A 13,761-nucleotide genomic window follows, 5' to 3' on the forward strand; every position below is an offset into this window, starting at 1 on the left:
ACTGTAAAAATATCAAGTAAAGCTATGTAGTAGGATGGAATTCGGAGCCAAATATCCTCATTGACTGCCGTATTACTAAAACAATCGGATATTGTTAGCTTCTGATCATTTTCTTTGATTATGTAATGTTAAAATCAGTTAGGCCACTCTGGCTCTCATGGCCTCATGGATGAGTGCAATAACCAGAAAGGGTAATATTAAGAGGTAGTATATTAGAGGAAGTCTAGGAGTGAAGCTTTGGTGCTAAAATGAGAGAGCATAGGTTAAGATGGTCAGGGCATGCTCCACGTCGAGACTTTAATCACTCAATAAGAAGAATTTGTACGGGAGTACTGGAAGAATCAAGAAGGAAGACCAAAGAAGGGTCACTTAGAGATACTTGGCCGAACGTCGGTAAAAGGGATTTATATTGATATGACCCAAGATAGACACCTATGCAGAAATCTAATTAGAGAAGCCATATAGGGATAAAGACAAAGAGAATGAAGCTGATGATATTCCAATGAGGAAAAGAAGCAAAAGCAGGAAGAAATAGATACCAGCAGAGAAAATCTAAGATAAGAGCTATACCTTAAGAGGAAACAGTAGCGATCAACAGGTAGCGAAAACGCGTTCCAAGATTGCGGCTGTAATTTTGAATATTTTTTCAAGGTATTTGGCACACGTATTCGTAATATAATAAAGAATGGCGGTACAGAGCCCAATTTGAAAAATATATTAATATGTGGAAATTACTCTGTAATTAAATACAATATTAAAAAAACGAGCCTGTACCGCCATTAAGAAGAACAAAAAAATACACTTTCTTCAAATAAACTTTTTTATCCGATGCCTAGATTTTGTGTCATTTTGGAACTGCTAAAATTTTTTATTTCATTAGTAGTTCCAAAATGACACAAAATCTAGGCATCGGATAAAAAAGTTTATTTGAAGAAAGTGTATTTTTTTGTTCTTCTTAATGGCGGTACAGGCTCGTTTTTTTAATATTGTATTTAATTACAGAGTAATTTCCACATATTAATATATTTTTCAAATTGGGCTCTGTACCGCCATTCTTTATTATATTACGAATACGTGTGCCAAATATCTCAAAAAAATATTCAAAATTACAGCCGCAATCTTGGAACGCCTTTTGGCTACCTGTTGATCGCTACTGTATCACCTTAAGAGTACCTAGTAGAAGACAATTTAAAACAATGGAGGTACGGGATAAATCTACGAAAAAATGGAAAATAGTAACAGAAGCGACAGGATACCAAAGATTGCGAAGGAAAATTTAGCCTATCGGTGGTATTTTAAAAATAGGAGCTATTTTGTATATCTGTTTAGTAGTTGTTGTTTTTATACTTTACAATTTAAATATATTTATTCAAATAGAAAAACTAGGTTACACTCTATAAATATTAATAGCCCTTCATTAGTGTTTTAACAATTATTGAATATGTAGATGTTCGAACATTCTAAACAGCATATAATTTAATTTTGTTGTTAAACAATTTCAGTATGAAGTATCAACACGAAGTAAAATATTTTTGGATTTATTATTCAAATAAATCCAAAAATAAACAGTCTATTAATCGCATGAAAAGTGAGGATAGATAGTATTTTGTTAATTAAGATTTCGGCTTAAAGTAGTGTAGCACATACAGACGGATTTGTTTGAAACTTTTCTCATAAGTTGAGAAAACGATATTCTTTTTTTTTTCGGAAATGTTTAGTACCTGCGATGTCGACGATGGAAGTTGAAAAAATAGAAAAAATGGTTACTTGTCAAAATACCTGTAATACTAATTTATTTGAAAGATGCATTTTCTGGTCAATTTGATTAAGAAGTTTTGTGATCTCTCTTAAAGGTACCGAAATATATCAACAAAGATGAAGTTAGTTTTCAATCCTAATAGCAAAATTAATAATATTGAAAATATTAAAAATATTACTAAAAGATTTTTAAATTGAAAACTTATTGGTTCATTTCCCAGTTTTCCATTTTGGGGGAAGAATAAATTAATAAATAAATAATAAAAATAAAGAATAAAATAATAAATTTTTCTCTTCACCTCTCAAGAATAAATTAAAGGTATAAGCTAAAATCTGAAATCGTCTGTCAGGTACATATTTCTATTGAATAGGGAACTTGCAAAAATTTTTAAATATTAAAATGATATTAAAAAACATAAGGTAACATGATCTTAAAACGCTTGCATGCGAAAAAAACAAATATTTTTAACCCGTACGCTAATTACGACGTTTTGAAAATGCTATAAAATTCAAATATCTTAGGAGGCTCTTGAACGTCCTTCTATTGGCTCGATGTCACCGGCCACGGTGAACCGGCGGAAACAACGCGATTAAGGTAGGTATGTATCACGGGTATATTACATTTTAATCGTCTTTAATGAAAAATTCCTAGGTATTATTTATGTTCATCTTATATATTGTAATAAGTAGTTCCCCAATCAGCTTAGTTTTAAACTGAAATTGATAAAGTTGAGTGCTACCTTGTAAAGAGTTTAAAACGCATAATATGACGGACGAGGGTTTTTCAAAAGGTCAATCTGACTAACTTACCTACCGTTGATGTCTTCATCGTGGTAACTTTTATAAAAAGTAGTAAAAGCTATTCTATTGGAGAAATGCGAGGTGTCAAGGCAAATAAGTAAGAGTTATTAATAAGCATGTTTAAACCGTTTATAACAATAGTTTGTACCATTATATTATAGTACTTATACGGTTTACCCCGTGGGTTTGATCTACCTACCTCTAATCGAAGGATTTCGTATATCCTGGAAAATATTACGGTGTAATTTGCATTATAATAAAGATTATATTTTATTGTAATGTTTATTAGTACCTACTGGAGCCTTTCATTATTGTGTTCAAAGCCTTCTGAGAAAAGATTATGGTGATTAGCAGCAACAAAATCCTTCTTTACAAAGTTAGTAATACGCATAAATAAGAAGAATCATTATTGTAATTTTACAAGTTAATATCTTTATCATCTCAGCTTATACTTACACCGCATCCCTCGGTAGGCCGCAAGCTATAGTAGAAACCCGACTGTAGACCGCATACTATAGTAGCACCAATACTTTTTAGTTACTCTTACTTTTATTACTAAAAGTTTTGTTTATTTTTAAGTTACTTGTTTCTTCTTTGTTCTTCAACACAAGAAACGAACAAAGTAATTTCATAAAAAAGAACTTTTTGATACATGTCAACAGAGATAAAATGTTAATATTTTGCCTGTCACAGAAAAAATCATTTTTGCCACAGAGTAAAATAAGATATTTCAACTATATTATTTATCTATGGGCATTGATTATAAGTATTCCTAGTTATTAATCAATGCTATGGGCAAACTGCATTAAATACAATGGCCCACCCCGAACGGACAAACAATACGAGTGGCCTGTGACGTCAGACCACAGGTCTCGCTTTTGAAGTTGTTTAAAACGGAAATTTTAGGCGCGGAACTTTGATTAGATGTTGTACGTACACTATTCATTGCTAAGACGTAATATTTTGAATATAACATTTTAAAACATAAATTAACAATTTTATGCAAAAAAAATTTTTAGTGCAAGTTCCCTATTGTGGCCTACAATTCCGGGGGTGTTAGGGTTAACTTACTACGTTCATATATACACATAGGGGAAAGTCGCTTATGATGGCATAGTGCCTATGATGGCATAGTGAGTGTATTTTGGAACGCAGTTCACTTATTCTGAAAATTTTTTGCTCAATTAGAAATCCAATGAAATCAATTAATTTGTGGTCATCTGATTGAATACAACCAATAAAACCAACATAAAACTGAAAACAGATCCCATGGGCTGTTTTCACTCAATCATGTAGCTATGGATACCTACATTTCGTTTCATTTCGATTTTGACATTTCAAATATTCAATATTTCAAAATGTCACGATTTGGTTGTAATACTGATGAGAATATTAATGAAATTATATATAAAATAGATTATTCCTAAGAACAAATCGTTACTGGAAAACCGAAAATGATCATTGGTATGATAATATGCCCATTGGAAAAAATATGATTCAAAATTGGACAAAAACGTCTGCCGAAGCGATTGGCTTGAAAACCAAGGAAAAAAAATTACTAATCACTCCAATAGATCGACCGCGGTCAGTTGGTTGGCCAAAAGTGGTGTTCAAGAGCAAGAGCTTATAAAAATTACGGGGCATAACAATCCCAACTCAATAAAACCGTACTTGATAATTATTGACGAAGAACATCATAATAAAATTATTAACAGCATGCGTAGTGGAAATACATCTTCATCAGTTATAGAAACTAACATGTCTGGATCTTCATTAAATTTTTCTAATTGTTCCTTTGTTATAAATAAATTGTTTCTGCTCTGTATTTTTTTTCATAACCAGCAAAAAATTTTCTATCCGAATAACCCTCGAACATTGATAAATGCTCAAAAAATTTTTAACAACTTTCTCAAGCTTGTTGCTTACAGGCAACAGACCTCCGCCTACGGCGTCGGTCTGTTTCCAAGCAACAAGCTTTCGAAATCTGTTATAAAATTTTTTCGAACAATTATCAATGTCCTTGGGTTATTACTACTGAAAACTGATGTATTAGTGTACCTATGCTAGATAGTCGGTTTGTACTTTCATATTTTATAAAGTTTATGGTGCTCTGATGCTTTTTGTGAGAGTAGGAAAATTATGCATTTTTCGGCAAGTCCCGTAGTAATATTACACAAAATGAGAATTTAGAATCCAGTACAGTAAATAGAAAAAAATATTAAATAACGCCTTGAATATATTTGTTAAACATATTGTTTATTGTGTGCGTTATTTTGAAGTTATCTTTCGATTTAAGATATTTTCTCTTCTTTTAATAAAATGCCGGTTTTTGCCTATGATGGCACACTTCAGGGTATCCAATGATGGCATAGGTATGCCGTCATAGAAAGTCCAGAAGAAAAGCGTTTAGAAGCATCCATTATTCACTCCAAAAATACTAATGATGAAATGTCTTCGAAATCTGAAATTAAAATGCCAAAGCTAATGTGCGTGGACCTTCATTTGTACAAATAGTAAGGACCAGTATTGTAAAATTGTAAACCAGAAAATGAAAAAAAGCGAAAACGTGGGAAGAACGGTATGCTCAATTCTACTCCAGACCTGATTTGAGCTCAGACAGAAGTAAGAAGAAAAAGCAATTTAATAAAGAAAAAAAAGTTAGTAGAACATTACGAATTTATTTTTTAATTTTTATTGTTATTTTTCGTAATAAAACATAAAAAAAATAAGTTCTTTTGTTTTAAAATAAATGGTGTGCCATCATAAGAAACGTGTGTCATCTATGACGGCATACTTGCTAATTCAAAAAAAAATTAAAAGCGTGCAAAAAACGTTCAAAATCAATATTATATTGTACAAAACTTAAAATGTAGCTTAAGTTCGAATCACTTGGCACCACAAAAATGCTTAGAAAATTTTAAATACACTTAAAAAATTGAGTTAAAGTTATGTATGTCATCATAGGCGACTTTCCATAGATGCATCGCCCCGTGCTTACAAGATAAAAAGGCTTTCACAGATTTATCTTATCCACATCCCGTTTTTATTTTCCTTATCAAAAAGATTCAACTAAATATTTACATTTTATTGTTTGTTTAACAATTTTATTAAATATCTTAATCTCTTGAAAAACATTTGTTTGCTAAAAATAATTATTAAAGTACAGTTCTAGACTTCCACGCCAGTGAATTTTTTTACATATTTATATGTCACATGTGCACAATATCGCTAAAAAATCTGAATATTGTATGTTGCCTTTTGTCATTATAGTTTTTAGATTAATGTTCTTACGAAGTCATAAAATGCAGAAGAAGAAAATTACTGCTTTAAATCTTTACGCAAACTTTAGCTTGCAGGTAAACGTGAACAGGAGGAATTTTTTTATGGCTTTGATCCATTCAGCCACGATAGATAAGAAATACTGTTTGCTACAATATTAAATATTAAATATGAAAAGAAACAAGAAAAATGATACGCACAAAGAAAAGAAACTATGAACAACAAAAATATGAAGCTATGAAGAGAGACCGACCCAAACCAGGCTCCAGAGAATTCTACAAAGCAATCTCCACAGAGAAAAGAGGACATAGAACCAATTCTATCCATACGCTGAGATACAATCAAGGCCATATGATAATCGACGATAAAGAACTAACAGAAGCATGGAAAGGGTATTTCAGGGACCTTCTAAACATCATACAGGAAGAACAGCACAAAGAAGAGATCTATATAACAGCAGACATGCATGTCGAAAATCCCTCTTTTGAAGAAACCCGAAAGGCCTTAAATAAGGTAAAAAATCACAAAGCGCCGGGTACGGACGAGATACCAGCAGAATTTCTGAAATATGGTGGAGAAACACTACATCACCAAGTCCACCAATTAATAAAACAGATATGGTTAGAAGAAAGGATACCAGCAAGATGGAAGGAAAACATCATAGTGCCCATCCACAAAAAAGGGGACAAAACAAAATGCGCGAATTACAGAGGAATTTCACTCTTAAACACGGCATATAAAATCCTCTCAAACATCATTCTTAGTAGACTAACCCCTTATGCTGAAAATGTCCTAGGAGAATATCAAGCCGGTTTTAGGGCAAACAGATCCACAATAGATCAACTATTCACGCTGAGACAGCTTCTAGAAAAGGGATGGGAGTATAACAAACCCATACACAATCTCTTCATAGACTTTCGACAGGCATATACAGGCTATGACAGACATGGCGGAGTTCTCAATACCGAAGAAACTCATTCGGATGACTAAAGTCTGTATGGAGGGTGGAATATCAAAAGTACGTGTAAATAATAAACTATCTGACAGCTTCGAAATCAACAGTGGACTCAAACAGGGTGATGCGTTATCTTCACTACTTTTTAACCTTGTATTAGAGAAAGCCATGAGGTCGGCCGAAATAAAAACAGAACTGCTATCGGTTCAAGGTCCCAAGTTATTACTAGCATACGCAGATGACATTGATCTCGTTGGAGACTTCATCCTATCCCCAAAAGCCATTTTCAACAAGGTGGAAGGAGCAACAAGCGAAGTAGGGCTGAGGATTAATGAAGAGACAGGATAGGACAAAATGTGACGGTCAACACCTTCAATTTCGAAAGAGTACAATGTTTTAAGTATCTGGGGGCCGTAATCACAGCTGACAACGATGTTACTGAAGAAATAAAAGACAGAATCCAATCAGCAAATCGCTGTCTATTCGCACTGGATAAGCTTATAAAATCAAAAAATCTTACAAGAAGTTCCAAGATCAAAATCTATAAATCCATCGTCAGACCTGTACTAACATATGGTTGCGAAACGTGGACCATGACCAAATCAGGCGAAGAAAAGCTCAGACGTTTTGAACGAGAAATACTTAGAAAAATTTTCGGACCTAACCACGACATTAACACAAACCAGTATAGGATCAGAACCAACATCGAATTAAAAGCACTTTACAATGACACCGATATTGTCCAAGAAATTAAATCACAGCAACTAAGATGGCAGGCCACGTGCACAGACTTCATAACGAGAGACTTGTAAGACTGGTATGGGAGGAGATTCCTACAGGCAAAAGACCACTCGGACGTCCCAGAATGCGATGGAGAGATAACATGATCAGATCTCCGAAAAATGAACACCCTTGTAGCGCTACGTGATGATGATGATGAGTTAGGTCTCTTCATTCTGTTTATTTATCTTCTCTGACCTGATTGTCCCATCTGCACTTTGGTCTCCCTCTAAGTCTTGTATTTGTTAGTTTCCATTTTAATATTTTCTTTATTAATGTATCTTCTTCACTACTTAGTGCATGCCCTAGACATTTCAACCTTTGAGCCTTTTATGTCTGACTATTTATCTTTTCCATTTACCTCATTATTTATCTCTTCGTTAAATAATCGTCTAAACTCTAATGCCCGGTTGCACCAACAGATCTTAGGCTTGGATCTACGAAAAAAGGTCGCCAACAATTGGTCGAGCGAAAAAATGTCGCGCACATTTGAGCGCGTATCAAAAGGTCGCCGGCGAAAAAACAACGCCGACGAAATAAGGTCGCGTGCAATTGATCGCGCGAAAAAAGATCGCGTCAGAAAATATGTTTTCATTTGCATACTTTAACTTTCCTTCACACTTAATCCAGGCTTAGGTCAGATTTAGATGATGCAATAGAACTAAAGGATTGCTGTTAAATAATGACCCAAACAGTTAAATATTTTCTTATTAGTCATTTTAACCTATTGGTAAAAAATATTTCGTCAACCCAATATTGACTTCTAAATGACTTTAGTTTTATTTTCCACTTTAAATAATAGGAAAATAATTGGAAGTAAATAATCCTATTTGAAATTGATCATGTAAAATGTTCGACCAATTTAATGGTCGAATTAAGGTAATTTTAACTGTAAATGTTGTAGGGAAAGTACCTAGAGGTATTATTTCACGACTTGGCAGTGTCGCAAAATTTACCCTTGGTTATTTAAGAGTAAGTTTTAATATAAGCTTAATATATTTTACAGGGTATATACTACATATAGATAGGGTAGGTTAAGGGCTACCATCTTTATTAAAATAAAATTTCCCAAATAAAATAATGATATTGTGGTTAAAAATTATATAACAGGCACAATTTCATTAATACATTGTCACTGGTGAGTACTTATTGAAGATATCATAGTTAAAGAATACATTTATATTAATAACAGACTTGCATACTTTAACTTTCCTTCACACTTTATCCAGGCTTAGGACTGGCAGTTAGTAACTGGCGTGTTTAAAAGTTTTTTTAATTTTAATTTTTTTATTTTTTTCTAATTTTTATTATTTTTTTTTTATTTTTATTTTTTTGTGTTTTTTTAATTTTTATTTTTTTTTTGTTTTTTTTAAATTTTTTTTTAATTGTTTTTTAGTTTTTTATACTTGCAGTTGAAAATTTTGGGCAATTCCTCTTAAATATTCTAGATTTGGCCGGTTCCCGTATTGCAAACAAATCGTTTTTATTCGCCGCGCTGTATCTTTATAAATTTTTTTTTGAGGTTGTTGGTTTCCAGCTATGTATTGCTCCACTTTTAATCGATTTAAACTCTCTTCTTTCTTTAGCCCCGTAATAAACTTCCATAGATTTGGGTGTGCTGCATTTAATATCGAGGAGAAGCTGTTGTGCCAACCTTCGACAGCATTATTAGTACGCGGTAGATCTTCCTCTATAAATTCGAAGCAATTCCAAAGATTCCTTGGAAACATTGGCGGTCTTCTTTGTTGTCGTCGATCCAATCTGCCTATCCATACATCCTCAAAGTAGTTTATTAAAGGTGTTAGTAAATTTTCATTTTGAGTGTAAAACTCGCTGTCCAGTAGCTCTCCGAATGTTGCAACAACATCTACTTCAGGTACGAAGGCTAGGGCTGCCAATTGTCGCAGATGTAGAGCAAAATTCGCGTCTTCTGTATAAACTTGTTGCAGTCCTGTACCTTGCATGTTTCTCCACAAACATTGTGTGAAATGAAAGAAACATCCACGGATTCTGACTTCAGGAAACTCTTGTTGTAAAGCATTAATTGCTGCTTTTTCATAATCCACCATTATTGTTGTAGGACGTAAACCTAGTCGTAACGTTTTTAATTCATGGAAGAGTCGAGTGTATGTTGCCTGAGTTTTATTAGGAAGTAGAGCAAAAACAGTTGGAATAACGTTGCTATACTGTACGCCATGTATTGTATACAGCTGACCAAACAATAGAGGAGTACATGTGAATGTTCCATCGGCATACCAGTGTTCACAGCTCGCCATCAAAGTTAAATTTCTTTCAGTGGAAAATATTAAAATTCTCTGTTCGTTTGGACCACTGTCAAATAAAAGAAACGGTTCGCCGTTATTGTTTCTGGTGTATTCTTCCGGAATAATAAGCTCTGTTAAGCTTATTGGATTTGCCGGAATAGCTTCCACTCTTTGGCGTGTGTTCTGAATAGTTCGCTTTAGGGATGAAATAGAAGGTAGCTGCCCAGTTGCACCCACAGATACTTCTTGTGAAACGGTAGCTATGATTCCTTGTGTTGTTAGTTCAACTTGATGAGCCAGTTCTTTCATTCTGTTACAAGCCTTTTTTGCTTCTAATATTGACGCATCGGCAACGTGGTTGTGACTTGTACTTTTCACTACTTCATCTCCCACTGTGTGAACTCTCCCGGTACATTTATGCTTATTGTACTGAGCGCACTTCCAAATTGTCTTTTGATCAATCGTTTTTTCCTTTCTATGGATATATCCATTATACACCAACATATTGGCACCTTTTTGACTCTTTACGTAAGTTAAGACCATCTTGACAAATCGACAAGCTAATGAATAATGAGATATACGATATTTTTCCCATCTTCTTATACATCCAAAATACATTAAAAAGTAATAAAAGTACGTTTCACGAATATGGAATAATAATTACCACATTAGTGAATAACGCACAATTAGACAAAGAACTTTTGTACAATATTTATTTTAGCATTTCCAATAATGTCTTATCGTAATGACTTCATGGAATTCCTAATAAATACCTACACAATAAGGTGCCCTTATCTAAACTACTTATTCTTCACTAATCTGCATAACGACTTTCTACTAAGAACCAATTATGCTAATTACCGGTCTCTGAAAATACCAAAAATAGGTAAACTGGTACCTGGTATTCGTTTGTATGTAATATATACTGTAAATAGAACTATTATTACTGTACATTTTTAACGATATCCGATTAGGAAGAGCAAACACTTTTAAACACGCCAGTTTTTTGCTGACAGTCCTAAGCCTGTAAAAAGTGTGAAGGAAAGTACCTTTCTGAATTTAGATCCATATATTAAAATTATTCACGTAGAACAAAAAAAATACTTTCTTCATGTTAAAAATTGTTCAATTTTCAAGTATATTCACTTGAATAACCTGAAAATACCATATGAAATAATTTCCCATTCTCCTATATTTCCCATCTTCCTACACATCCAAAATACATTAAAAAGTATTTAGATATACGTTATTTTTCCCATCTTCTTATACATCCAAAATACATTAAAAAGTAATTAGATGGAATTCCAAGACTAATCGGCTCATAATGCATAAAGTTAAAGTATGCAAATAGAATTTCTTTAGAACCTTTTTGAAAACCAATTGAATGGTTTTAATAATGTAAAACATGACGCGATCTTTTTTCGCGCGATCAATTGCACGCGACCTTATTTCGTCGGCGCTGTTTTTTCGCCGGCGACCTTTTGATACGCGCTCAAATGTGCGCGACATTTTTTCGCTCGACCAATTGTTGGCGACCTTTTTTCGCGACACCCTTAGGCTTAAGTCGAGAATATCATAAGAATTAATATAATATAATTATAATATTTTACAATAAGAATACCATAATATAATAATAGATATAATTGATAATAAGGTAAGAATCTAAAATTATGGTGCAACGTAAGGGATACTCAAGGAGGCCCTATCTATAAGTAGAGCTTAGCTAAGCTGGAGCTTAAGATCTGTTGGTGCAACCAGGCATAAATCTTGGATTTTTTTCGACCAAGAATTCTTTAAGGATTTTGTTTTCTATTATTCTTAGCTTCTCTTTTGCTGTTTTCTGTATTTTAATTTTGGTGTTTTTGCTGATATGTCTGTCGTTTAGTAGTTTTTGGTATTTCCAATATACCTACTCTGTTGCCGTTTCAGTTGCCCCTAACTCTATTGCCCCAAACTATTTCAGTTTGTAGAGTAACTGTTTGAGCAAGAACAGTGTTATTTAAATAACCGCTCTCTGAGAAAAACAAATTTAATAACATACACTATTTGATTGATCTGTTTGAAATTCAGCAATAATAATAACTCCGTAATAACTCATTAACTGCCATAATTTTGAGTAGTTATGTGTCTCTATACAAAAAACAAGGTATAGTCGGTTTGCTAAACTCAGACACAACTGGCTAGTGATTTTAGTATGTCAGTTTTATGTTTTTGGCCAATTTTGTGAAAATTGGCAAAATTACTAACTACTTAGTAATTATTAACTATTTATTAATTTTTTTTGCCAATTTTACTAAATTGGCAAAATTACTTACTAAAATAACTAGAAAGTGGTGTCTGAGTTTAGCGAATCGACTATATTAACATTTATAAATCACTGTAAGTAAAAATAAGGTTTTTTTTACAATTATCTCTAACAATGTCAGTGAAGAAATTCAAATAAAAATAGTGCTCGCCAATAAGTGTTACTACAGCTTAAGAAGTCAGATGGCCTCAAAAATACCTAGAAAAATTAAATTGACTATCTACAAAATACTAAGAAGACCAGTGCTAACATATGGTTCAGACACTTGGTCACTTACACAGAATGACCAAGATCTGCTCAAACGTTTTGAGCGAAAAATCCTAAGAAGAATACATGAAGGGATAAAAGAACAAGGTTTGTGGCGCAGGTGTTACAACTTTGAGTTGTATAGAAGTTTTGGAGAACCTGACGTTGTAAAATTCATTAAGGGTAGCACGCCTTAGATGGATAGGGCATGTAATCAGGCGAGAGGAAGATGCCCTAGTCAGAAAAGGTTTTGACCGAAGAGGGCCGATAGGATAGGATAACGAGCAAGATGAAGACCGAGACTTAAGTACCAAGACAACTTAGAGAATGATTTAACGCCATGGGCTGTAACGCCACTGATGATGGTACAATTATGTCGGTCAATTGTTTATAATGTATTTTAATTTTGAAACTTAATGTTAAAGAACTTTTTATGATCTACAAGTTTTGTTTGAACTAGTTTTCTCTAAAATGCATAAGAAACGTTTTATAGGTAAAAACTATTTTTTTTTTCACGTTTTACGATTGTTTAAAAAGACACAGCAAAATCAGCTATACGTCTTCACAGATTTTTCATCAGCTACCTCTCTTAATAGAACCTTCAAAAAATACACAGGCCAACAGTGAATTTGATGTTTTAAAATAAACATCCTTTGTTAAGTAATTTTGACCTCCTGAATCCGAAACTGACATTAGTTTTTTTCTATCACCTTCCAATTTTTCGCAAATCGAGATCTTATAAAAATTCCTTGATTATACGAAAAGTTTACATATAAAATTAGAAAAACGGTTTTTAGTGTAAATATATATGGCACAAACAGTTGTCCTAAAATAGTTTAATAAAATTCTGAATTGTGGCAACACTGTAAAATTAGTGAGCTAGTGCAATGGTGCAATACCGCGGCTGCACCTCTCCCAGTCGTAAATAAACGCATTAAAATCAGTTGTTTGTTTTTAGCAGTTCGAGGAGGTTTATCGCTGTGTTTCGAATTATTATTCGCTATTTATTTGTTATTCTATTCTTTTTTCGAGCTATGGAAAGTAGACATTGTGTTAATAATGCAGACTGATTTTGTTTGTGGCAGTTTTGTGGTTGCAAAACAAAGACATAACATAACCTTATTTGTTCTTAATGCGTATCATGCCTATTTTGGAGTGAAAATAGGAGAATTAGACAAATCTTGGGCACCACATATTGTATGTAAAGTTTGAGTAGAAGCTTTAAGAAGTTGGACAAAAGGAAGAAAAAAGTCATTGAGTTTTGGAGTTCCCATGGTGCGGTGTGAGCCACAAAACCATTCTGATGATTGCTACTTTTGCTCCTGCGATTTAAAGGGATTTAATTGTAAGAAAAAAAGAGTATTTTAATACCC

The 13,761-nt window shown here is 33.2% G+C and overlaps 1 protein-coding gene across 1 annotated transcript in view; it reads left to right on the forward strand.

Annotated features, from left to right (window-relative positions):
• The window catches only part of LOC126880011 (fatty acid-binding protein, adipocyte), a 104,989-nt gene that overhangs the window by 60,453 nt on the left and 30,775 nt on the right, over window positions 1-13,761 (forward strand). The gene's annotated exons all lie outside the window — the stretch shown is intronic.

This window comes from Diabrotica virgifera, chromosome 2 (assembly GCF_917563875.1).
Source record: "Diabrotica virgifera virgifera chromosome 2, PGI_DIABVI_V3a".
Classification (NCBI taxonomy): domain Eukaryota; kingdom Metazoa; phylum Arthropoda; class Insecta; order Coleoptera; family Chrysomelidae; genus Diabrotica; species Diabrotica virgifera.